Below are 27,962 nucleotides of genomic sequence, written 5' to 3'. Positions count from 1 at the left end.
GCTCAGCCTCCTCCTACAGCAAACACAACATCCTCATTTTTCTCATACGCACATCTCACGGGTGCCCTTCTGTGGGTGAGGAGATGGGTGTTGAGGTGAACGGAGTTGGTGGCACTACGAGATGTACGTTCTTCCCTCGTAGCCTGCGCACGTCCTCCTGGAGCACCCTTCCCCTTGCAGGGGACCTCAAGTGTGTGCATAACCCCCTCCAAGAGCACAAGAGACAGGGAGCAGCATCAGGTTTGGAGATCTTTCTTGTGAGAAGAGATGAAGGGAGCTGGATTTACACAGACCAGGAAAAAAAAATGTCAGGGGTCTACGATTGCGTCTAAACCCAGGTAAACATTAGGTGTCCTTGATCTGAGGGACAGCGTGGACGCCAAACACGCCAGGTTCAGCTGATCATGAATCAGCCTGGAGAAATGAAGTTTGGCAATCTTCAGGGCTGGCTGATTCTGATCGGAGCAGTGGGAGGAAAACAAGGTGGTTTAAGCAGAAAGTGAGCAGCAAATAAAGACAATTATGGACCCTGGCTCCGTGTGGCAGCAGGTCCCGCGTGGCCTCGCAGCCCTGTGACCCACCTTGGACGTGGCAGGGGCCCTGCAACTTCTCTCTTGCTTGATGCTTTTCCATCAGCCGCTAAAGCTGCAATTCTCAGCAATGCGAGACCTCCCCAGAAAGCTGAACTGTGCCATGAATTATTCCTATACCTGCAGCATCCACAAAGCAGAGCCTTTTGGTTGGGCTCCCAAATGCTTGTTAGCCTTCTGTGACTCAGCAGTGGCTAAGTTAATGTCAGCTGTACCCAGGGGAAAATCTTCAATATTTCTTTTTACTTAAAAAGAAAGAAAAAAAAATCCCAAACATTATTTTTAAGCTCCTGAAAGAGCATTACAAAAGAATGAAGAGGAAGAAAAAAGAGACTGTGTAAAGATTGCTTACCAGAGTCCTTTTACAATAGTCAGCCACACAACAGAAATAGGTGGACATTAATTCATGCTAACCTTGCACACCTAAATACCATTAATTCATCAAAACTAATAACATTAATTCCTTCAAAAATGAGATTAAAGACAGGCACCCCTTGCAGTCATAATATGTGGCTGATGACACTAAAATGAAACCTCCAGTATACAAAGCTACCAGCAGAGCTTGCAGAATCTCACAAATTGCAGCTGGCAATACATAAATCCTCAAGACAATATACATTATTTTCCAGGGAGCGGGTGTTTGCACGCCAATCGCCAGGCAAAAAGGAAAGCAAAGCCATATAACTTCTCTCCCAATACGGGAGTTGTTGTCAGAGAAGCGTGATGGCACTCGGACCAATGCTTACCTAAATCTGTCAAGCCAGAGCAGGATTTAGGGCGCACGTCCTGGGAACCACATTTGTTTTAAATTTGCAAACCCAGCTAGCAGAAACAAAGCATAACTCAGAGCTGGAGGTGCCCTGATCTGGTAATGGGGACACAACTTCGGGAACACCACCTTCCTTCGCTGGTGGACATCTGGAGAGCTGGAAAAGGTCTTTAGCAGGACCTGCGGATGCCTCTGGTGGGTGCTGAGATGGCATTAGGGTGAAGAAGGGCTCAACTATACATTGCTTTCTCCCCGCAGCTGCATCCAAAGGCAGCTGTAAGTCAGCTAGAAGCTTTCCTTTTGACTTCAGTGGGTTTGGGCCGTTGGCGTGGCGGTGGATGGGGAAGTGGCACACCTTAAGGGCAGGCTTGGGCGGTGATGGGTGAGAAATATTAGATAAGGTTAGCACAACTCCTCTGTCTCAAAGCAAATGGAAATCTGAGAGTTCAGCTCCCGTATTCAGGGTGAGAGCTAGCACTGGGATTTGCATCTATCTGCTCACTTTCCATGTCTTATCCTCTGCCTCATCCTGTCCCCAGAGGCATGGAGGAATGCGTGTGCTCCGCAGCCAGCTGCCGTGTCCTGCCTGTCCCTTTCTCCCTCCTTTGCTTACTCCTTGGTGGAGACGTCCCTTTGTGCTTGTCAAGGGAAGTGCTGACCAGGGCTTAATGGGGACTTTGGTGATGGGAGAGCCCCTCATCTGCTCCTGAAACATCCTTCTGCTACTTTTACTACTCATATTTCAAGTGCGTGTATCCGATCCCAGTGCCTGGCTGAGCATCGCCAGGGTCCTGTTTAGCTTGGGTCACTGGTGTGACCCTGCCACTGAGGTCTGTCACACATCCTTTCTATTCTCCCTGTTGTACCCATTGCATTTTTCTTTTCTTCCAGACTTGGGCAGAGGGTTTCGCCTGCATCCAGCAGGATGGGCTACTGGACCTCAGCCTTTGCCCCAGGGCTGCATTTGCCTGTGACAGCAATGGGGACCGCTGCCCGGAGGGGGACCCTGACAGTCAGTGTGTGCCACGTCCAGCACACCTCCGGGTGCTGGACCCACAGCCATGTGGTACCTACAGCTGCGTCTGCACTGCTCTAGGACTTCCACTGACTCCGCTTGGAAATAGCAGAGTCGTGGGCAGGCCTGGGAGGGCGTTCACAAACTTGCAAATTCACAAATTTCTATGTATTGCACTCAGAGGTCTCCAGTCTGCAGATCACGGCCAGGTTGAGAGCAAGATCACCTCCTACCGCTGGTGGCCACGGAGACCCAGAGATGTTTGCAGGAGGCAGCGGGATGCTGCTTGCACCACCCAGGGCTTGTGAAGGACGGCGGCTGGTACCGCCGACCATTTGAGGCAACGCCGATACATCCAAAACACCGGAGGTATTATTTCAGATTAAGCCCAGATTAAGCCCATTTAATTTTAACTCAGATTAAGCCCCTATTTAGAACCTGGCCCTGTTTCCGATGCAGCTGGGCTAACCCCCCCCCCGAGGGGCTGTGAATCACCACGGACGGGTGTTGGGTACCACCCAGCCTCTCCCCCCCATCCTCTTAGCACACACCAGTTAAAACATCGAGTTACTAAAACGAGGCTTGGCTTGTGAAAACTCATTTAAGAGTAGAGCCACACATGGCTTTTGGGATGGGGTTTAATGCTTTGTGGCTTCAGAAGGGACCCCAACGCCTGCTGCAGTCCACGGGGGCTTCGGGCAGACGTGAGCACTGAGGAGCTGCACAGGTTTAATCTCTAAATAATGATGGAAGTGCAAGTGTGTGTATTACTCCAAATGAATGTATCACCCACACATGCTACGCTCTCTGCATATTTAATTACATAGCGCTTTCTCCTGCCCTCCTTTTTAAGAAATACTCCACAATCCATCAGTGCTTTTCATAGAATAACTGATTTTCTTGAAATTTAGGTAAAGAAGAGTTTTGGACCTGTTCAGACTAGCTGGAAAATGGCCGTGGGGAGAACATAATCAATCTCACTCATTTTTTATTCCTATTTGTGTTACCAGGGAGGTAAATACCAGGGCATCTGGAAGATCTGAGTCCAGACCAGACCTGGCAGTGAAAGAAGATACACAAGCCCCAAGACAAGAAAAAAATCTCTATTTCTCAGGTGTAGTGGTGAAGTGCAGCACGTAAGGGATGCACATAAGTATGCAGAGTGAAAGAACAAGATGCTTTTTCTTTGACTGAGAGCTACGAGTCTTCAAGGTTTCTTAAAAACCAGGCGCCACAGCAAAGGCAGGCTTTGCAGTGCTTGGTTTTTTATTTGCTAGATTTCTGGAGTAGCTCTTATTCTAAGTCGCCCAACACAGCCTTCATCCTAACCCTGCGTTGGCCTGTGATATTAGGCGACTGTGCGGTGTATTTTCACTTCCTATTGACTGGTTGTGTACTTCCCTCCCGCTAATCCCTTGTTAATAGACACTTTCTTTGAGCCAGCTGAGATCTGAGTTACGTTGTCTTTGTGCTTCTTGCAGATTTTATTACTCGGATACCTTTGTTTTCATTATTTTGAGATTTGGGGATTTTGTCTCTTTCCTTGGGATTGATTCACGCGGTTAGAGGTGGGCTGGCCTCCCACGGCTCCTGCCTGCATTTGATCCAGGAGCGGTGGGAGAGCAGCTTCTCGGCTGCAAGTAGCGCAGTCCCGCACTTCAGCTGGCAAAGCCGAGAGAAGACCCGCTTTTGGCTTGCGCTGGAAAGCGCCTCTCGCTCGCAAAACAAAAAATAAAGCAAGTCCGCTTTTCCCCTCGCTGAACTGGGGTGCGCTGGTTTTTAACTGGGCTCTGCTTGCAGGTGCGCACCCAGCAAGCTAGAAACCACCCGCAGTGGCAGGGAGGCGGCGGTTTGAGCAAGCAGGAGGGGGGAGACCCCAAACTCTGGCCCTGGGATGCTGGGGGACCCGGGAGCTTCCGAAATGTGGAGCTTGAGGCTGACGGAGCGTGTCTGGGTGCAGGCTGTCATGATGTGGAGAAGCCAACGGTGACATCCCTGGACACGGTACCCATGGCAGTGAGGATGCGCGTGCAACGGCAGGTTCAAGGACACCGCTCTGACCTTCAGAGGAGGGAAAAAGCACAACCCATGGGGCAGCAAGGAAGGATAGAGAGCCCAGACAGAGTCCCCCGGCAGCGGGATGAGCAGGGTCCCTCCTCCGGGAGGGATGTGAGACCCTCTGGGCAAATTGAGGGTTGCAGCAGAGGGCAAGGACAGGCTCTGGTGGGAAAGCAGAGAGGTGGAGATCCAGCAAAGCCACCAGCAGAAGGGAGACACACAAAGACTTAGTCTTCCCAATCAACATTTCTTCTGACACAGCCCTGGGCAAGGAGCAGAGCTATACAACCATTTTTTTCATGTATGTATGTATAGTTTAGCCCCATCATCCTTAGGATGGGCACTAAGCTGGTCCAGGGAGGAAAAGCAGAACAGTCTGTGTTGGCGTAACTTGTGCAGTCCCTGGAGAGCTGAGGCAGCATGTGGGGACCAGACAGACCACCAAGGGCAGGTAGGAACCAAAGCAATGTTGCATCGGGTTTCCAAGACAAGGCAGGAAGGTATTTTCTGGTGCAGGAATCAGAAACCTGCCCACGGTTTCAGGAGATGAGAAAACTAAAAACCCTAAGAGTTCAGCCAAAAGGACATGATTTGTGGGTGAGTTTCTCAGCCAGGGCAGCAGAGCCTGGTGCTGGTCACGGCAGAGCTCTGGCCACGATGTCCCCTGCCGTTTGCAGACCATAAGCTGCTTCCAGCCAAATGCCAGAGCCCAGAAAAGTCCTGGCATGTTCAACATCCCCACTTTGTCTTCTCAGTGCCCTCTCCTCAAAAAATCAAAAATGAATCTGATATTTTGATGCTTCCTGATAAAAGTTACATCTGTCAAAATGACCTTTTGGCTAAACAGCAATAGCTGGCATTAAGCCTATTATTTCATCACGATTATTATTGTTTTATCAATCCAACACAGCTGCCATTTCATCTTGCACTAAGTGAATTGAAGTTCTCAGCTGGGGCACGCCACGCTCTCAGATGTGTGAAACGCTGATAGCCGCAACATGAATCACCCCTCCTTTTCCCTCCTGGGACCCCACACTTGACTCCAAATCTACACTGAGATGGTCAGAAAAGTCAGCTCAGCATCAAGAAAAATAATCTCTTTCCAGATAGTGGATGCATCAGATGAAATCCCTGGTTATCTTTTGTGGTGCCCACGGCTCCCCACAGCTGGGCGGTACGAGAACATTCGTCAACTTCTGCAAAAGGAAGAAACGTGATAGAATTGCTGATGTCTTAAAAGAAATAACAACCGAATATAAGGCAGTCCTGTTCCAAGACTGATTTTAAGGCCGATAAAGACGAGGGCTAAAGCATTTCAAATCCAATCCAACAAAGTCCTTAAGCGCATGCTTTAAGGCAAGCCATCGACTCAAAGGGCTTGTTTATCTGGTTATATTTATGAGGGTGCTTAAGTGCTTTGCTGGATCACGGTGTCAGGTGTGAGAACCGAAACACCCCGCTCGCCCGCCTGTAGTGACCTCGGCACACACGACCACGCTGGCGTGAGCCGCTCACAAGCTTCGTGGGGAGACGCACCCGAAGGAAGGTACGGCTGCGACAGAGTTAATGATGAGGGCAGCAAAGCCTGAGTAGATGGCCGGGGGAGGTGGTGGGGTCTCACGGGAGGTCTTTAGGAGTCAGTTAGGCAAACGTCTGTCTGGTTTAGAGATTGCTGATCCCACCTGAGGGCCAGGGATGGATTAGGTGGCTTTTTGAGGTCCCTGCTAGCCTTAGTTTTGGGTTCTAAACCAAACTAAGTGGTCCTGCTGAGCCCTGCCTCTGTGCTGCACTGACCATGGGTAGACATGAGAATGGGTATGGGTATGAGCATGAGCATGGGCATGGGCATCGACACGGACGTGGGGATGAACATGGACACGAGCGATGACGTTAGGTCTGAATCACCATAAGGGCCCTCTGGGACCCACCTGATAGCAGGTGCCTGGTGGCAGAGGGAGCCCGTGCTGGGACCGGGAATGTCCCAGGCCACACAGTGAAGACGTGACAATTATTCACCAGAGCAGTTGCCTTCCTCAGGGCTTCCCAAGGACCTCATCTCCAGAGAGTTCAGCCAACACAGCAAGCCCCTTCTCTTGCAACTCTGTCCCTGGAATCCAGACAAACCAAGGCTGAACCCCTCTCCCAGGATCAGGGTGACAATCCCAGAAGAGGACGAGCTTCAGAGGATCCCTCTGTATTTAGGAAACGGTGTCGGACAGTGCCTTCGTCTTCTGCAACTCTTCATTTGTCCTTTACAAGGTTCTGTGATTTAAGAACGTGTGTTAAATCTTCTGCAACAATCAATTCAAATATACAAGTTTGGCTATTCAAATTACTTTTCCAAAAGTACTTTAAAATGCATTAAGTTATTAATTGCCTGCTGGCACTTTAATCAAACGGGAAAATTGACATAGCCAGAGGCATGTATTTTTGTGGAAAGGAAATTTATTTAAGAAGAAACAGCGGCTCTTACTGCTTAATTTAAACTGAGAAAACTGTGGAAAATCAACTGCTATGGAAAATTAATAAAACATTTCCAGCTGCAAACAGTGACTAATTGTACAAGATGAAGACTGCCTGGAATTAATAACTTGCAATCTTCTGTGTGAAGAACCCCCTACCAGTTCAATTTACTGGGAGATTAAATTACTTCTAAGTTTGCCATATTAAAACAGAACATGAATAAAATGTTAGTGAAAGCACATCTATTATTTACTGTCTGTGATATGGATATAATTATTTCCAAACAACCACAATGTGACGTGACTGGCAATATTTAAATTATTTGCTAGCGAATGTAGTTATAGCACCTCAGTTCCTATAAAAGCAACACAAATGGGTTTCTACAGATGGCATATTCCTGCCACAGGGAATTATCTCCCCACCCTCTGCCCCGTGGTGCCCAGCATCCCTGTCTTACTGCTCCTTTAGCACCACCACCAATACCACCATGCTTCCCCCACTGCCCCATGTCATACGAACTCCATGCCTCCTTTGCTTTGCTCGATTTTTTTGTATTTTTTTTCCCCCCTTTTTAAAGTTGACTGCACTGAATACCTGGTGCAAACAAGAGCTTTGGCGGTGGTAGAGCATAATCAGGCGCATTTTTTTTCCCTGCGTGCAAGGGGTCCTTGCTGAACCCCGCGCAGAAAGCTCACCTGCGGAGCCAGCAAACTTGTGCTTATCTTTTTCAAGCTTGCCAAGTTCGCGGAGTGCATAAGCCCATTCCAAGGGAGCAGAAAATAAGAAGGCAAAAAAGAAACAAATCAAGGTGAGAAGGTATTTGCTAAAACCCGAACAAAACCCAGCGGCATTTTGAAGCCCAAGAGGGAGCAGGAGGTGGGAGAGCCACGGAGGATGGAGGAGTTGCCAGCCCTCAGGGACACCCATGGGGATGCCAGTATGTTGATGGGTGCTGAGATAAAGCAAAAAAAGAGGTTGTGCAATATGTGCTTTAAGTGGAGATTTTTAATGACCAAGTGGGCTGGGAATGAGGAGGGACCATCTGGGACGTCTTTGGGGCTGATGTGGTTGTCTACATGCCCACTGCCCTGCCACGAGATGCAAAACACTTCCAGGACCTTACCATAAAATTGAGACCCCCCATAAAAAGACCCCAAAATATAAGGTGTTGCAGAGAGAGGGCATGGGAGGAGGTTAATGGGCTGTGGGGTGCCAGTCCTTGCCCCTCTGCTCAGAGAAGACAGGGAGGAGAACCACGCGGCAGAATCCCCGCTTTAGAGAGGGGAAACTGAGGCACAGAGCAGCCTGGAACAGCCCATCTTGGTCTCTTCTGTCAGGTGGCTGGAGATAGGACAAGAGGAAATGGCCTCAAGTTGAGGCAAAGGAGGTTTAGGTTAGATATTAGGAAAATATCTAGATATCAGGAAACGAAAAAAAGTGATGAGAGTGACAGAGCTGGACAACCTGCAGCGGGAACGACTCAACAACTCATTCAAATAGAAATCAATTATTTACCATTAAATGGGACTGTCTTTAAAGCTTTGCACAGACATTATCAACTACGGGTGCAATAAGCCAAAGCTGTCCGGGCAGCGGTGTCAGAGAAGGACCAGAGCAGCCTCACTGCCCTGCCCCAGAGCCCACCTCACCCCACAGCCCTTCTACAGCCCTGACAGTCACTGCTGCCCGAGTCAGAAGAAGTTAAGCATGGAGTGGTACCTTCACATCTTTTCCTCACCTCCACTGCTCTGCCACACAACTGCTTCCAGCCAGAGGTGGTCCTATGGATCTGCAGGGGTTCCTGCAGCGAAGAGGTCCACGATTTCATCATGTGTCCTGCGATGAAGGGCTTCCTACAGCTTCTTGGAAATGATGCACTAACCTGCTAGTCTTGGCTTTATGAAGCAAAAACGAAACACTGTACCCTTCTCCACCATCCCCACCGCTCAGGGCTCTGCAGACCTCTGCCACCTCCCTCTTCTACTGACAGGTGTGTGATGGGGCACTTGCTGGGACAGGATCTCAGCAGAAACCATTTACACTTGTGTTTAAAGGGATTTGGGCATGGTCTGTGCAAATAACTGTACTGCAAAAAAGGGAAAGATGCTCTGTGGTAACTGTCAGCATCCTTATTTGCCATTTAGGAGTCCTAATTCGTTCTCCAGTGTCCTTCCCAGCTAGTGGTGAGACGGTCCCTCCCACTCTCAGCCCAAGAAGGTCTCATCAGGAGGATGCTGAGCCCAAGCAGAAGGCCCTGCAGAGACAAGTCAGCTCACTCCCAGCTCCTCAGCTTGACACTTGGTGAAAAGCAGCTCATGTTCAGAGACAGCCTTTTGCAATGTGCTTCCAAGGCCTGTGTACGATAATGAGCCTAATTACGGCCATCAGGCATTGAAAGATAAGAAGTCCTTCCTCTCTGTCCACAAATAAATGAGCTGTAGCTCAGCTCTGTAGGTTGATATAGAGAACGTGCATGGATGGAGATGGAGTTTCCCAAAGACGCTTTCACATTTCGATAATTGAGCATGTCACATTTAATTGCCATAGGCCTGTCACTGTGCAAACCTGGGGACCTCTTCTCTTGATGTCAGCTTGGACCCAATTGCCTAATTGCCTAATTGAATGTGGAAAACTTGTACACACACAGAGGCACATGGACACATATAACTTAACCCAGCTGTAATCTCACAGACTAGACCCAAGGTCTTGTTCCCTTAAAGAAATAGTTAAAAATGATAGAAGTTTGGTTTCAAAGAGCCTCCTTCATGCTGTAGTTTGGATCCCAGCAACGAGAGGTATCAGAGACCATGGGAGCCACCACGGTCCCACCACGCAGCACCTTTGCAGGATTGCCCAGGAGCTCAGCCCAGGCCACCTTGAGATGCTCCAGACCTGGATGCACCAGCCGCAAAGGTGCATTTTGGGCTTTGTGGAAGCACAGTGCTGGGAAAACTTTGGGGTGTTACGGGTTTCCTCGGCGAGTGACGTGGGTTTTTGGTGCCAGAGTCACAGCAGGTCCTCTGTGGTGGTAGCAGGACCTAGAAAAGACGGAGGGAGCAGTGTTGTAGGCAGCAGGGCTCCTGCCACCGTGACTTGTCGCCACCATGCCCTGCTGCCGCCATGCCTACCGCCACTGTGCCTTTTTCTCAGCCAGGGAGGAGAATTAGCTTTGCTCTGGAGTGGGTTCAAGAACAAGCAGAAACCAATAATCCCCCCACGGCAGGGTGCAAGTCTCATAAAAACCAGCGGCTGTAACGCTCACCTGGAGACCTGGTGAGATTTGTTGGCCTGAAGGTCCTCTTTCCTCCCCGGATGTGCAGAACTGGGAACGTGCCTACAGCTGCATTTCCACTGACCAGGGACAACCTGCACCAACAATTGGCCGTGGTGTGACCAGTGAGGAGCAGGAGGAAAAAGGCATTTCCATACAGCTGGTGACTGGTATTTAAGGCAGGACCGGCCCCTTTTCCAGCCCTCACACTGCTGTTCACCCCTGTCTGGGACAACCTGCTCTTTGAAGGTCCCGTTTCCCATCCCATCTCATCTCTGCCACGCTTGTCCCACCCATTCCTGCCACCCTCAACCATCACGTTTCTCTCTGACATGCCACCAACCCTCCCTTTCTCCCCTCCCTTTGTTGCTCCCCGCCCCCCCGCCTTTCCTTTTTTCTTCTTTTTTCCCCTTAAAGAGCGAACAAAACAAAACAAGAAAAAGCAGTGCCAAGCCGATCCTCTTAACCCAACGTCCTTACCCCGGGGAGGGCTCCGGCAGCGCCGAAGCGCGCGGCGAAAACCCCCACGCATTTTGTCCTGTTTCTTCATAGCAACTTGAGCAAATTGAAAGCCGCGGAGGGGTGTGCCCCCAGGCACTTGGTAAATCCACTTCCTTTGTCATAACAAGAACAAATCCCACCTTTGAAGTTTTTCCTTCTTGTTACAAGGGGAATGTCTTTTGTTTAATCCATTTTAGCCTTTAATGCCTGACCTGGATCAATCCTGTTGGGTAGATTACACACTACTCACGCCGACTTTAAACTACCCTACAGGGATTTTTATTTCCCCCCCCCATCCCCGCCACATTGGTGTGAGAATCTCAGCAGTAATCGGCATTACGACTTTAGACCATCACTCACTTTGAAGGAGGAGACTGTCCTTTAACAAAGGGGAGGGAGGGGGAGGAAACCCTCAAATATCAAACAGATTTAATCAGCTTTGAGGTCTTTCAATCTCATATTCATACCGGATCTTTATTAGTTATGAAAATCAGTGCAGAACTTGGCTGGGCTCTGTGTCCTCCTCCGTTTCATGCTCCATTCGGGACTGAACTCACTCACCCTTGCGGCCTTCCCAGGGCTGGTCTGGGGGAAAGCCTGGGAAATACTAGTCCAGGACTGCTGCAAACAAATTGTCAGGGTGTCCAGCACCCACGCCACTGCACTGTCCTCCATCCCATTGCTCGTACAAGTGGAAGATGCTGAAAACTGCTACCAGGAGGACCCAGACGTTCATGATGCTGCACAGAGTTTAAATCTATACCTGAGTCTGTAACGTCCATCTCATTAAACCTTACATTAGGACTTGCTGTAAAAAGAGGTGACTTCGGTTCTTGCCAGCCCCTTATTTTGCAGAAGAACCTGTAGCATGGGCTTCTTTTGCTCTCTAATAACTATTTATAGCACATATGTCCTGTCCCAAAGCCTCCTCCTTCCTCCCAAAGCCTGTGGCATCTCGCTTCTTGATAGCATTGCAGCATTGGCTGTGCTGTAGGTCTCGTTGGCAGATTAACACTGGCTTCCTTGTTTTTTCTTGTGGTTTAAGTCTAATCACCAGCCTTGTTCTTGAAGCAATACAAAGCAACAGGGCTCAGGCACACGCAGGGCTGCAGGGGACCTCCAGAGCTGATGGCAAGCAGCATTTCCCAGTCCTCCCCAGCTCCGGCACCAGGATGGAGCTAATAACGCTCCCGTCAGCCTTGCTTTGCTCCTGGTGGCCACAAAGTCAGTGCTGGGGAAGGTCTGAATGACCCAGTCCCTTTCCAGGAGTTCTCTGTCCTGGAAAGCTCCAAGACAGAAGCTCCACACGGTCCCTTCATCATGTCATTGCTCTTCCAACTCAAACCAGTTTTGCCTCAAGTGCAGTGGCTGCTGCTTTGACCTTTCCCCAAGGAACAGGGGGGCCAACTCCTGCTCCAGGAGGCTCGTAGCCCATCTACCCCTCACCAGCCACGGCCCAGGATCACTTCTGTTCCTCCCCTCTGGACTCTGTCCAAGTTGCTTACAATGTTTTGAAGCCCCAGTCTGGACACGGTGCTTTCCCTCATGCCTGGTAGGAGCACACAAAGCAGGATAACTCCCTACCAGGGTTCACATGTGACTCTCTTTATAATAAATCCCCAAAATTAAGTTTTTCTTTAGTGCCACATTGGCCTTAGGCTGCAGTTTTCTCTGCGTTCACAACCTGTCCCCCAATGAGCTGCTTCCCCATCTCGTCTCCATTTCATACTTGTGTGTCTAATTTTTCCCTCCTAACTGTACCCAGAAGCCCTGGGCCTTGAGGACTTGTATTCGCTCATTTCTGACCTTGGCTCATCAGGGTCATTTTGGATTCCTGTACAAAACCTCTGGTCTCTCCCCATCTCCAAGCTTCACAGTGGGCAGGTGTACCAGTTCGGCATCTCAGCCTACCAAGCATGAGAAGGCAAATGGAAGACCTGAATATGCCAGGGACATCTTGTATTGCAGCACTTGAAAACCCTCAAAGCTCTTGAACAGCCATGGGTAGGTGCCCTTTTGACCCAGGGCACGGCTGAGACGAGGCCAAGACATAATTTGGGACTTCCCCATGAGAGGGGATAAAAGGGAGACCTGTCTACCTGCTGGGGTCCCAGTTAAGTAATGAGTTGTAACCAGACTCAGTGTCACTAAAGAGACACCTTTTAGGAGCTGGGAAGACTGAGGACATGAGGACATTGAGGATGTGGGACTCCCGTCAGAGACCAAGGAATGCCAAGACAAGATTTCGCTGAAGTTGGGTGATTGAGGACCATCTTCCACCCTCACTCCTCCAGCAGCTCATGAGCAGCAACCAGCCAAGGTCAGCCCAAGCACCCATCCCACAAGAGGTAGGAACTATCTGCTCATGCCACCACCAGTGGTCCCATTTGGGGACTTACCAACAGGAGCCACAAAACGCCCACCAGGACCCTGCTGCATCACCCTGGAGGAAAAAACCAAAGAGTAGGACCATTTTACAGCAAAAATACCCCCTTGGGTTAGAGTGGCCATAGGTTAGAGCACAAGACTTTCCATCCCCATTCCAGACAGCATCGGCCTGGGGGATAAAGTGGCTTTTCCTTGGTTTTCATAGGGCCAAGCCTCAGCGATGGGGGTGGCAGAGCATTTTGGCACACGGAGCCAGTGGCCGGCTCGGGAAGGGGCCGGTTAACCCCTAGACATCCTTCAGGACAGTCAAGTAAGGAACCATCTTCTTTCATTTTTTATGAGATTGATATGCTTTGAAATTAGTAACCCTCCATTAGCTCTCCAAATAGCTCTGAATCATTAGGGTCAGTACGTTTGCACTCTTCAAAATGAGCTTTTACCTGAATTAGCATCTCAAAGAGGCAGGACTCCCTTCCCCGGTTTTAATTCCAGCGTCGCGCTGCACATCAGGATGGTTTTGGTGGCCAATCCAAGCCCCGCATCCCAAATACATTCAGGGGAACCTGCTGGCTTGTTTAAAATGTTCTTTTTCCTTCCCATTCTTTACTAAATGCCTATTATATTAATGTTTAAAATCCATTTAAGTTCATCATGGGTGGCTTTGTGAAAGGACACCGGCTCCATCATTGTAATTAGATGATTTATTGCCCTCTCGTGGTGACACACGCTAACTAGAGAAGCTGTGATTTAAATTGGATGATCCTTCCAAGAGTGTTTGAGTGAGAAATAAAGGGAGAATTATTAATACTATTAGAGAGCAGCAGCGTATACGTGCAAGGGATATACTGTGCTAGGAGAGGGATTAGTCAAAACTTGCTGTTTTGCAGCTGAGCGCTGCTTTCACGGGTCTCTGGCCCGACATGAGACTGGCATCTTACATCAGCCAGAGCTGTGAGCGGGGTAAGGTGCTGGCACAGTGATGGGCACGTTGTTAAAAACCAAAAAGTTAGCCAAAGTCACTGGGTTTAGAGTGGGAAGCCACAGGGAAACCACCACCCTGGGATTTACTGCTCCAACCCAGCCAAATGTCCTGGTTCTGCCCCGTGGATGGGGCCATCTCTGCCCTCACTTTTCAGAAACTGCTGGCCCCAGGATAATGTGAAGGAGTTTCTTTTTTTTTTTTTAATTGACATTTTGGTTCCTCTCTTCTCCCCACTGATTAAAATAGATTAAGAGCTACCTGGGTTTACAAACTTTCTTCCCTTCAAGCATGCAACCCTCCTCGTCCCCGCTCTTGGGAAAGCTAGGTGACTCCCAAAGTTAACCCACTGTAAGATAATTTCCCACCAGTGTAAGTGAATCCACATTAACATTTTTCATGGATTTAATTAAAAAACCAGGCAGGCCTGAAATGCAATAATTTGGTATAAAACCCAAGTATAGACCTAGCCTGAAGCAGTTATTCAAATGCCTGTGTTAATACAGTGTAAAACCATGAGCACATCCTCTTACGATGGGGCTTAAATCTTTTAAGAGTGGCTTATATCAATCTAGTTTAAGTCAATTCCTCACCGAGTTAAGCTAAATTGAAAGAAACACTCAGACCCCAAACACAGAACCGGTATTACCTAATCTCTTTGCACATAGCAATGGCTTCGGCCAGGCGCCTGCCAGCACAGTAGGAGAAGACAGCGTACCAGGGAGCCTTGACCAGACCCCATTGAGCACCAGGGCAGAAAGTTTCCCAATTTGATCCCTACTACTCTTTGCAAACACAGCTGCCCCCTCTCAAAGGTCCCCTTTGCTGGAGACCATGGGGTGACCATGTCCTTGCAGAGGACAGAGGTCTCCAGCTGACCATGCCTTTGCGATGAGTCTTCATCCCCAGATCATAAGCATCTGCTCTTCAAACTTTGGAGAAAAATCTCTAATATTGGGCTAATCCAAAGTGAAGGGCAAAGCCTAAAACCAGCAAGAAATGGTTTCCTGGCAGGAGGTAACTGCTACAAAAGAAGTGCCGGAGACAGGGGATGGATGCCCTGTGACCACCAACATGTGTGCGCAGATGGAGCCTTTCCAGTGGTAAAGGAAAAAAAAGGCTTTTTCCTACCTGACACAAAGCCTGGAGGCCACACACCAGTTCCATGCCCAATTGCATGAGCTTCACGGTCAAACTGGGGGTCATGCTGCCTGACAGGAGGCCCAGGAGCTCCCATCAGGAGCATCGTGACCCGCACACAGAGGTAAATCTTTTTGTGGTAACTAAATAAAATCAAACCTTGATTTTTGGCATGGTCATTATGAAACTCCTTGCTTGGGTCCCATGAGCCCATGGGCCATCAGCCTCGGATCCACCAGCACCCTTCATCTCTGCCCTCCTCACCCCCCCAGGATCCCCCCCCAGCACCAAGCAGCACCTTCCCAAAAGACAGAGACAACCCCAAATATTGTGACCTCCAAATGCTGCCTTTACTCGTGTTCAGCCACGTAGACCTCCTGCCCTCTGCATCCCTTACCAACAACAGGAAGGAAACATAAAATTACCACTGGTGGAATCATCAAAAGCCCTTGGAAGAACCTCAAGAGATTAAACAGACACCGCTTTGAGGGTCTCACTGTTCCTCCTGTTCCCAGAACTGGAGTTACTCTTTGGGCAGGACAGAAGCCAGTTTTTAATCCATTTTACGTGCAGTGACATGCATTTGGGTGAATGGTAATTGTGAATATAAAGCCGTATGGAAAAAAATAGCCCTCTGCAGAGTGATGCAGAGTAAGAAGCCTGCTGCTGAGTGCTTTGAAGACTACTAAATAAATAAAAAGTCATTACAGACGGCAACACCACTTAAATAAAGAGATTAATGAACCCTCAATATTTGACTTGAAGAAACTCCCCTGTCCTTCTGCAGACCTCCCGGCCAGCCCACCATCCCAGCTAATCCAGAAATCCATTCCTTCACTTCCATGGCAGAAAAAGACTGAGGGGGACCAGTTTCGGAAGGACCAGAGTCCTGGCTGTGGTGAGCTGGAGGGTGGTTACCCTGCAAATTTTGAGTGTCCTCAGCCAAAAGGACCAACCTGTAACTAAAAAACATCCCGAGCTACCCTGCAGCCCTGCTCGGATGCTCCCACTACTCGCAGTTATCCGTGAGGTTCTTCGGGCTGGCGCGTGGAAAAGGAGCATCACTTACCTGCAGCAACAAGACCCCTTAAAGAAAGAGGGCTTGGTTTGGGGGTTTTCTTTTTTCTCTCTTAGCACCCAAAAGGGGTTTTCTGGGTTTTTTTCCCGGGTGATGCTGTCTCTCCTGGGTAGCAGGATCTGGCCGGGCTGTGCCCCAGCCTCCCTGCGCTGTCCGGGCTTGGGCATTAGATGGCAGCAGCGCTCAGGGATGGAGGGGCTCGGGCAGCCGCAGCCCCCCCCTTCCCCTTCCCCTTCCCCTTCCCCTTCCCCTTCCCCTTCCCCTTCCCCTTCCCCTTCCCCTTCCCCTTCCCCTTCCCCTTCCCTTTCCCCTTCCCTTTCCTCTTCCCCTTCCCCTTCCCTTTCCCATTCCCCTTTCCCTTCCCCTTCCCCTTTCCCAGCCAAGGACCTCACAACCGGCTTTAGGGTCATTTCTGCAGACCAGAGGGTTTCGCTCGTCTTGTGCATTACAGGGCGGCAGCGAATATTGGACATTGGCGGAGAACACGAAGGTATTTCGGAAAGCAGCTTTGGGTTGCGAGCGTTATCCCAGATGCGTTGCTGAGCGTGGCCTCCAGAGCATCTTTGGGATTGATTCCAAAGCAGCTCTACCCTCATCCCAAGCTGAGGCTGGAAGAGAAGGGGCTACCCAGGAGCATCAGATGGTGCTGAGCGTGGGGGTGATGGGGGCAGAGAGCTGGGCACGGCTGCCGCAGGTTGTGGCTCCACCGAACTGTAAAGAGATGCAAGGTCACCTCCTTGCTCCACCCGGAGAAGTCATCTTCTGGGGAAAAAAAAAACCAACCGAACAAAAAAAAAAACAAAACAGAAGAAAAATGTCGCTTTTTATAGGGCAGATTAGGGACAACATTCAATTTAGGGTGGTGGGGCACGATGTGGGGGCATTGGGATACCCTGCTATAAGCCCAACTTCTGGAAGCAATGTGCAGGAGGAAAAGCGATGCTCTACCTCCAGACATGATTTGGGGATAACCGGTCTGGATTCCCACAGTGTTCTGGTGTCACCAGCACCGACACACCACAAGTACCCTCATCCCCAGAGACACGATGGCAGCAAAACAGGTAATTCCCTTAAACCAACTGGGCAAAGAGGGATGCTCTGCAAAGTCGCAGGCGTGAGTTAAGAAATCCCCAAGGCTTTTTGGCTTCGTGGCTGGTGTTCAGGAGAGGCTGGGGGTCCTTTTCCCCACGGCCGGGTGCGCAGCCTGCGGCAAAGGGGCTGATGTGCGGCCGCGGCTCCATGCGAAGCACTGGAGCGTGGCCCCACTGCTGGGAGCCGGCCGTAAACTGCAATGCAGTCCTCTGCCAAGGAGAACCTTCAGCCCCGTGCCCGATCCAGCTGGGCAGGAGTCAGAGAGCAGCCGTTTAATGAGTATTTTCATAAACAATGATGTTTTCAGCCCCAGCTTTCTGATTTCGTTCCCATCAGGAACAGACCATTACTTTGTAAAAATAAATTGGAGAAGGGAAAAAGGCTCCTTGGCTGTTGCTGCACCAAATTCATGGACGCACGAGAGGACTTGTAAGGCACAGTATTTATTTTTTTGCCTGACATATCCACTCGCTCAGTCTCACATTGTCTTATCTACCATCCCGATAAGAGCCCCAGAGGAAAACCCAGCAGAGAAATTAGCAATTAAGAGCTATTTTATCGGGTCTGTGTGGCAAACACAGGGACAGAGAGCAGCGTGTCCTTTGGCCCCTTGGAGATAGGGCTGCCTGGAAACCAAAGGGCTGTTTTACAAAACAGATCAAAAAGATGATGTGGCTTTGGGTTGGTTTTTTTTTTTTTTTTCCTGGTACCACTTCTGCAAATGCCCAGCGCACCCATACCCACACCCTGTGGGGAGCAGCAGGTTCAAGCCCTGGAAACCAGAGGGTGCCAGACCATGGAGTGACTCTAGAAAGTCTTTGCTTCAGCAAAAAAAAGGCATTTTTTTTGGCTGAACCCTCAGGTTTTGCTCCAGAGCCCAAGGACGGATGCTGACCCCCAACTGCCTACCGTATTAGCGGCATGAAAGTGCACAGGGAGACGCAAATGGTCCCTGCAAAGCAGCATCCCCCCAGATCTCTTCTCTGCAAATGCAAAGCCCTCACAGCAAAAAAAACCACAACAGACTGGAGATATTACAGAGAAAACCACAGATAAGCTGACCACGGTCTCCAAACCGGGGAAACAGCCCTTTCCTAGGTCTGGCATGATGTGCCCCCAGCCAACGTTGCACCTTGCAGAGTGAAAAACCAGCAAGCTGCAGATAAGCAAGTTAACCAGATCGATATTATCCAAATTTATATTTTTTTTAAAAAAGGAAAAGATTGCCTGTAACCTTCGGCTGTAACCTTTCTCCGTCTCGCTGATGAGATTCAGCAGCCTGCCTGCCAAGAAGGAGTCGCAGGACTTGCCAAGCGCTATCGAGCAGCGTGCCCTCATGACTCAGGGGGATTTCGTGCCTTATCACATGTGCACTGCAGTGATTTCCACCGTCGGGGCGGGCGGAGGGGAGGGAAGCAGGAGGTCACATTCACAAATGTTGTGAAAAAATCCTTAATTACTCCCCCAAGGGCTGTTTCGGAGCTACTGTAGGGCCAAAAGCGAGATTGAAAAGGTTCATTAAGGAAGTTGGCAGACAGATGTGCCCGAATCACGGAGTCGCAATATGGTCCCTGACCTTAAAACAGGGAACCTGACCACCATGTAATGAAAGCAGAGGATGGAAGAGCTTTAAACCAGCCCTTCTCATCAAGCATTGCGAAGGAGGCAGCTGTAGCAGGGAAGATGCTCTCTTGAAACAAGCTTTTTTTTTTTCCGTCCGGAGATTTTGCTCTGTGCAACATGCAGCAATGCCAAGAGAGGGCAGCCCAAGCCGCCACATCGCCACCTGGCTTTTCCCGAATCTGTACAGCAAGCTATTGGGATGCTGTGAGCAAGCAGGAAAAAAAAAAAAAAGGGGGGGGGGGTAATACAAGGCATTTCGAGTCCAAATCCCAAATGTGAAAATGCTGGGAGAGAAAATACAGGGGGAAGCCAGAAGGAGACCCCCCAACTTTGGAGGGACAGAGAGGCTAAAGCCACAAGGTTGCAAACTGCCTGTGGGCAAGAAAATTTTAAAAGATGGGAGATTAATCCACACCCCACTAATAAGGGACCGTGAGGGGGGACACACACACGCTGAAGTGAGGGGCTCTGATGCAACAACTGCATTTCATCCCATGCGAGGGAAGATGAGCCAAGGCCCCAGGGCTTGAGGTGCTCCCAGGGGTTGGGGTGCTCAGATGCTTTGTTTTCAAAACGTTTTAGGGGAAAAAAAAAAGCTGGGAAAGTTTTCTACCCAGGGCATAAATCAGGTTCATGTGCCCACGGGAGCTGGTCTCGGCTGTCTTGCCCCTCACAGTGGGGGGGCAGTGATTTTTCATGCGGGTGGCTGGGATTTCGGTCTCTCCCCAGCCCATAACAGGCCCCTTCCTTGCAGAAAGAAAGCTTTGCACATTTCCAGAGTCTTTAATAAATAGCGACAATAAAACCGGCGGAGATAGGGTAATGGACTGTGTCAACGTGCAAACATGTCTTCGGGGCATTTCCAAGCAAGTGGCTTTAGCTCAGCGGCCCTAATTGTGAGGAAGAAGCAGGTGGGGTGCATCGCGCTCCCCAGGCGATTCAAAATGTGTATTATTCCCAGCCCCGACCGAAACACTGAGCTCCTTTCTTCCATTTCAATGCAGATTTGGGCAGTCTTAGAAAGCAAGCATGTGTGGCTCAGGGGAAGAGAATAGCACCCCCCAAGCTATTGCTCCCAGAGGATTTGGGGAAGGGTTTTATCCCTGTTTGTGGCACTGGATATTTTCCTTTCTGAAAGAGAACAAAACCACAAGACCACTTTCTGCCTCTCGCAGTGCCCAGCTGAAGCTGGGCTACAGCCAAGCGAGAGTTCGGAGATGGCGTTGGTGAAAATCCAGGACATTGAGATGAGGATCTGCCCCTGAAGTGTCTGAATTTTACACGGGCAAAGTAAATTAATCAGGAAGAAAAAGAATTACCCAGCAAATTCCCTCAATGTGTTGTACCAATTTAAAGCAATGTTAATGATGATTTATTGATTTGGAAAGGTACTTACATTTATAAAAGCAGCAAGGACTTGTCTATAGTGCCAATAATGTAACACAGACCTGCTGGCTCTAATCCTGCAAGTCCTTTATCAGCATGTAAAATTCATCATGTGAGAAGGATGCAAAGGGAAAAAAAACCCAGGAAACTTTTTTTTTCTGCAAAAAAGCCGCTTTTCCAATAAAGGCCAACATACTGTATAACGAGCCAACTATCCTGCAAAGAGCCAAGGAGTTAACTAAGCTGGAAATCAAAGCAGCGATCAGATGGAGCAGCAAGATCACTGGCACATCTGAAGCTCAGGGATCAGTTACTTGAACAACACCGTAAATCCCTCAAATATCCCCAGAAGCAAAAGACGGTCCCCCCAGGGATTCAGGCGAGCAGCTGGAAACAGATAAGATTTCCCAGGCGTTCCCAGCAGGAAAGCTGGGAGCAAGGAGCAATTTATAGGGGCAAGGGATGATGCTTTAGGGCTGTCTGAATAAAAGCACAGAGGATCTGTGAATAAAACTGGAATGACCTTCCCCAAATCCAGCGGCTTCATGTGTGTGTTTAATGGCAGAATTTGGTTTCTGAAAAGCCCCGAAGGCGTTAGGTCAGAGCTGCTCTGTAAAAAGACACTTTTCAGTAAGAAGGGCTTTTTGGGCATGGGTTTACTCTGGGCAGCTCAGCAAAGCGTGATGCCAAGTGAAAAAAGGTTTCAGGAGGAAAAAGTTCGAGAGATGCTGGATGCCAAAAGCCTGGCAGTGGCCAAGGACAGACATCCCTGGGGACACTGTGGGACAGGGCTGGCCATAGCTTTTTCCCAGGTCCCCACAGCTCCCTCTGCTTGGTGGCTTGTCCAGAAGAGATTCATCAGTGGGACAGAGGCAGGAGGAGAATCCCCTTACACAGCAAAGGCAAACCAGTAACCTGCTCCAGGCTTACTGTTAGGAAAGTTGTGGGAATAAAGATATTTTTTGGAATAGGATGCAGAAAAGAAATAATTTCTTGTGCATCCAGCATGGCCCATGTCAAATAGGCAGCGCAGAAAGGACTTGCTTGTCCAAGAAAATCCATATAAGTTCCTCACAGTTTGATCAAACTCCTCACCAGCTTTTCAAAGAAAGGGGGAAATGGAGCTTCTCCCACAAATTCTGTCCCTGGGGATTATTCCAGGCTGGACCGACCCAGAGAGGATGGAAAAGCAAGAAACCCAGTCAATTTTCTCAGCCTGGACATCGCCCCTCTGCATCCCGTGGAGCTCCTGGCTGGAGCCCCCATGGCCCCCCATACCCAAATCCATCCCAGAGGACGGGGTACCCCCCCTGCGGTGGAAAAGAGGGAGGTTGCTCTCTCAGCAGACAAATTATCCACAAATCGTACAAGCCGCAGAGGTTGTTTCAGTTACTAAATGTTTAAAGCATCTAATGTCTGGAGCGATGAGGAGGAATATGGTTTGAAAAATGGGATATTTAGGGAGGGGAGAGGGCTCCTCCAGCATCTCTCTGGGGGCTGGGCCGTAGGAGCCCTCCGAAAGAGCCCCAGATAAGTAAGACATCATTAATAAATCAATGACAGGGAAATGAAAATGGAAGTAGATGAATCAGCGAGCTGATCGGGTCACAAATGAAAAATAGCACATCTGCTGCTGCTTTCAGTGCATTAACAAATAAGGCCACTGGCTCAGACACGCTAATGCTTGGAATAATGAAGCTTCAAGACCGATTAGAGCATAAATCACTTTTTTAAAACATAACCGGTCCCTCCCCGACCATCGGGAGACATATTTGCTGTATCCCGCGTGCTTCCCGGCAGCTGCCGGACTGGTGCAGCGGACAACGCGCTGCCCCGTTCTGCTCCCACTTCCCATAGGATTGACTCCCACCAGGAGAACACACCGAGCCGCGGCTAATCCATACGTTCAATCCACACCAGTGAATGCCTGCGACCTCCACACCGACCCGCTCACCGGCTGGACGGGACCCAAGCATCTTCCCCTCTTCTTTTCCCACTTGCACCGATTTGGGGTTTTATTTGGATTGAAGAGGGTGGCGACTGCAGGCTGCAAAATAATCTGCTTTGTGTTATCGGCTTGGATTTTGGGAAGGGAGATGAAGCGATATTTCCCTGGTCGCATCAAAAAGCAGAGCGTTGGGAGCAGCCCCAGCCTTAACCCACAGGGTTTCCCTGGAGACCTTGGGTTTGGGTGCAGGGACGCAAGGGCGAAAGCATTGCAAGTGGACCCACACCACGTATCGCACATCACAAGCTGACACGAAACAGCCCCAGCTCACAAACTCCTGCATTTTTCATCCTTCTCCCTATTCATATTTCTCCGTCTCCCCGCTATCGATCACGGTGACACAGCCCGGCGCGGTGCCCCAAAGGCTCCCCCTCATCCATCAGCTCCGCACCAGCCGCCCCACCAAAAACCAGCCTCAGAGGGCGTTTGGGGGACACAAACCCAGAGACACCAGCACCGTCCGGACACCCACACCATGACCCATAGATGTGGCCAGTGGATCTCCCCTCCTGGCTGCTCCCCAATTTCTCCCTGTACACCCCCACCTCCTCCACCCCCTTCCCCGGACACCGCGGTCACTCGCACGTAAACGAGGAGATCTATAAGCTAATCAAGCTACTTCCCCTCCGGGCTTGATACAGAGACAGATCGTTATTGGTGTTTCTATTTTTAAATATACGAGAAGTGCCTGGATATTGTAGCAATAGGGTCAGCTGTGTCCCCGGCTTCACTGAGTTGTGACCCCCCCCCCCCCCATTACCAGCGACTGGGGTGTGTAAAGAGAGGCACAGCCTGCATATGGAAATTCGGCACCCAAAATATCAATGGGAAGAGGTAGTTCTTCAGCCCCCAAGGACAACTGGCCTGGACAACTGCTTAGGCTGTAAAAAAAAGAAAGGGGGGGGGGGGGGAAGAGAAAAAGAGAAGCCCCAGGCTCCTGGCATGGGGACTATGTGGACCACCGGGCTGCATCACCCTCCATCCCGTCTGGGCACACACCGGGGCTGACCCAGGGGCTCATCCTGACACCGAGCTCCTCCGCTCAGCGCTGGAGCAACGTTCCCCAAAATTATTATTGTTCCACAGCGGCAGCCACACCGCCTGCCTGCAAAAACCCGAGCAATCAGCGCTTGCTCTTCCAGCCTCGTTAAATCACATTTAAACGAGGGCAGCGCTCCGCTGGGGGGTCGGGGGGAGCCGCGTTCTGCAGCCGCACGCGGGATTATTGTACGACAAGATTACAGAGCCATTACGATTTTATACACCGCCGCTATCCAATTACTTAAGTACAACTGCCTCTCCCGCATGCCGAGCGAGCCAGCCCGCTCGCTCCCGCGCTCAATTGCTACCCCTGCTCCTACCAGCAAATACGATTCTCCAGGCTGATTGCCGAGTGTTGAAAGCCAACTGGAATTATCAATTTGCAGGAAAGGCTGGAAGAGCCAATATCCCCGCCGGATGGCGGCGGGAGGATGCTGGGCTGGGGGTTTGCGTGGGGATGGTTTAAGATGGGGCGGCAGCGAAGAGCTGCTGGGGGATATCAGGGAGTTTCTGATCCTGAATGAAGAGGTCTGCTCTCGCTGCGAGAAGCTCTATTTATTCTGGTGGCAGCTGCCTCCGTTTGTATTCGTATTAAAAGGCAAAGGACCAGCCAGCTACATTCATTCATTAGGAAAAGCGTTGCGAAGGAGCCTGCTCGGGCTGCGATTACCTGTTTGCAAGTGATATTAATCACTGAAGCAAAAACTAATTATGTGGTTCACTAGTTTTCCCTTTCCCTTCAACGGCTCTGCCGTGAAACCCCTGGACCTGATGGGCAGGGAGACGCGCTCTGCCATCGCAATGGCACAAAATGCCTCCTCCTTCCAAAAAGGAACGCTCACAGCGATTTGAGACGAGCCTGGAAGAGCTGTGGGAGCATCGCAGGGTTCGTGCGTCAAACCCAAGAGATTCGCACCCGGAGCCGAACGGGGTTTGCACATCACGAGCCTCCAAGGTGAAGCCCTGCGTTGGTGTGAGACACCAGGGCTGTGCAAAGGGGGTTTTTTTTGGGGGGGAAGCCCCAGCTGACCCCTGTGCCCCTTCCCCACCGCTGGCTCCCCTTAGGGGGAACCCCTGAAATATCCTCAATGCATCCTCTGCACAAATTGAAGGGGGTACAGCTTACACGTACCCCGGGGCAACAGCCCTGGCAGCCCCGCGGCAGCCGGGTGCACGCTTACATTTTTGGGAGGAGAAAAATTAAAATTCATATTTTTTTAAAGGTCATTACAGACACCCATCCCAGGGCGACGTGACGGCACTTGTGAATTTTTTAAGGGTGCACTTGCATGTTGGGAAGTGTTTAAAAAAATGCAGATTTCAACCTAAAAAGAGTTCCTTGGGTGTGCTTTCAAAAAATGTCTGTCCTTTGAGTCCAAAAGATCCCTCTGCTTGCCTGCTGTGGCAGGGCAGGGTGCTTCCAGCGGAGCTGGGGGCTGCTCAGGTGGAGCCCCAGCAGTGCAAGGGAAAGGGAGAAAAGGGAGAAAAGGGAGAAAAGGGAGAAAAGGGAGAAAAGGGAGAAAAGGGAGAAAAGGGAGAAAAGGGAGAAAAGGGAGAAAAGGGAGAAAAGGGAGAAAAGGGAGAAAAGGGAGAAAAGGGAGAAAAGGGAGAAAAGGGAGAAAAGGGAGAAAAGGGAGAAAAGGGAAAAGGAAAAGGGAGAAAAGGAAAAAGGGAGAGAGGAGAAAAGGGAAAAGGAAAACACAAAAAGGAAAACAGGAAAAGGGAAAGGAAAAGAAAAAAAAAGGAAAAAGGAAAAAGGAAAAAGGGGAAAGGAAAAGAAAAAGGAAAAGGGGGAAAGGAAAAAGTCCAAACATTTTGCAATCAGGGAAGCAAGGCAAGGATGGGAGCAGCCATGGCGACTGCCGGGGCCGAGCAGGAGGAGCGCACCTCAAGTCACCTCTGAGCACTCGCCAAGGAGCAAACCAAGAGCACTGCTGATTAAGTGGGTTAATTCCCACCCCTAAATGATTATTTTATCACAGCAGCGATTATTTTATCCTCGGCGAGGCAGGGGCTCCCCAACCCGCCTGTGCCAGCGACAGCCTTCCCCCAAAGAACTTCCAATCTAGGTCAGAGCTGCGTTTTAAACATCTTTCAATATTAAACAAAACTAAGGCGCTGCGAATAACTCATCGGGGGGGGGGGGGGGGGGAGGGTTCTGCGCCTGTCCATCAGCTTTGTGGGAAAGGCAGCCTTGAAAAAACACGGATAAAAGGCTCTAGTACTACTGGGGTCTCAAACCTGGCAGAGCCCGAAGCAGTAACAATCTGCCCTGCTAATATTTGATATATTGCACAACCTCGTGCCATATGATGATGGTTTTGTGTCGATGCTGGAAAAACCCAAGAGTTTGCTTTCTGTTTGAGCTCCACGGGTTGAACAAGGGGTCTGTGTTTTCCCCAGCGAAGGAGGAGGCAGAACCATCTCCCCGTGCAAAACTTTATGCCGTTCCTTTCCCGTTAACACAAGCGCGATGGGTCCGGTGCTGCCAAACCTCCAGGCATCGCAGACAGAATGAATCCCCACGTCTGCAGGGAGCACACGGGATTTGGGGAGCATCGACCATGGGGAAAAGTAGCAGTACCCTGTACCTATGAGCAATTGCTCCAAAATTGCTATCGAGGGGCTGTTGGCCAGCGCGGTCAGCATCTCCGAGGTTGGGGTTTGCGAAGGAGACGGCGCTCGGTTCGGCTGCTGCCCGGCTTTGCTGTTGTGTGCCCGCTCTCTTCCATTCCAGCTGCGAAAGCGCCTGTCGAAAGGGGTTTCAGACCCGATAAATCCAACCTCAATTTAGTGCCTGTTACACTCCGCAGGGAGAAGGACGCCCCTGTCCAGAAAAATGCACTTGCTGATTTTCATCCTTTTGATTTATAGAGCTTCTAGTTTAAGAGATGTTCCTCTCCTCTCCAAACGAAGCAGACGCTGACAGCTCCATCCATCACCCAGGCTGTCAGAGGCCCAGTGCTTTAAATAAGCTATTAAAGTGAGATCTAGCTGGTTAACAGTCATAACCGACCAGAAATCAGAGAGTTTACTTACTTCAGCACCCAGTAAAATTAATTTCCTTTTAATGACCGGGGACTGGAGGGAGAGATCGCTCCAGTCTGAGCGATGCAAAGATATTTCTGACCCTGGAGGTGGCCAGAGCATCAGCTATAAGCCCACGCTCGCTCCCGAGTGGGAATCTGTCTTCGTTACTGATGGCAAAGCCTAATTAACAGTCTCAAACACCCACAGTGCTTGGCTGGGAGAAGGAGGCAGCAACACTTTCCCTGGCAACCCTTGGGGACTCCTCCGTGACCCACCGGGGATGTGCTAGGATGAGAAACAGGGATAAAGTGAAACGAGATGCATACAACTTACCAACTTTAAGTAACGTTTGTTATGTATTAACATTACCTATTCTGCTTTTTGTTTCCTTGAACACTAATGTTCCTGATGTTCCTAATGAACAGTAGATGTTCATTACTTATAAAATGACTGTGGCAACAGAAGTTAAAGATGAAAGTTTTCTTGTATAATTAACCCTTGAACTCGTTTTGGTAAGCTTTGAAATTACAGTGTTAAAATAATTAGTGCTGTTATCCAAAGTTTATTGCATTGTATGGCTAAAGAAACATGATCTAAGTGTGATTATCTAAGGAAAAGCACTACAGAAGATTGAAATTGAATGTAGTAACTGTAATTATTTAAAAGGAAGTTATTACTATATGATAAAACTGTCAAAATAATGATGGGGGCTCCTACAAATCATGCAATATATGGATAATAAAGCTAAGCCTACGTCATAGCTTGAGAATTTAGGAATTGTATTTTGACCTTAATTCACGACAGAACCATTCAAAGCACATTTAATAAATGGGTTATAGCACTTCTTCTTAATTAAAAATTGAAACTATTCCTGCTGGGCTGGGACCATGGTGGGGCCACATCCCGCTGTGTTCTGCCCCAGCAAAGCCCAAAACGACCAACATCAGTGGCAACGTAACACGTTCCTCAGCGTTTTGTTTTTCTCGCAGCTCCCCGCAGGAAAATCCCAGCACTTTGTCTTTTTTAGTGAGCCCCGTGTCCTTGTCATCTTTTCCCTTTCGATTTCCACCAGCCCATTTCATCCCTTCCCACCCCACCATCTGTCTTGTCCACCTTCGCTCCTTAATCCAATCTCCCCGCTCGTATCACCTTGCCTCCGCACCGCGGTTGATTTATTTCGGAGCAGCCGGTTTCTGCGCCGGGTGGGTTGGGACACCTAGAAATTGGCTCAGATTTAATTTCCAAACCTGGGAGGGGAACTAGTGAGGTTTGCTGGAGACGTCTGGCAAGAATTGCTCCACGGGCCCCACTGAGAAACACCACGAGGGGAAAATCTGGACCATGTCCCCATGCCTCTGGATAATTAATGGCCACCGATGCCTTGGAGGAAAAACCTGCTCTAAAGCCCCTGCTTGGCTTTAAGCGGCCCACCAAAACAAACTGCTTTGCCTTTGCAGCATTTTTTACCCCAGGCTGGCTGGTAAACCGTGGTTCCCAGTCATTAAAACACTCCTTTTCAGCAGCAGAGAC

This window comes from Buteo buteo, chromosome 6 (genome assembly GCF_964188355.1).
Source record: "Buteo buteo chromosome 6, bButBut1.hap1.1, whole genome shotgun sequence".
NCBI classification, from domain to species: Eukaryota; Metazoa; Chordata; class Aves; order Accipitriformes; family Accipitridae; genus Buteo; species Buteo buteo.
Note: the sequence above shows the minus strand (reverse complement) of the source record.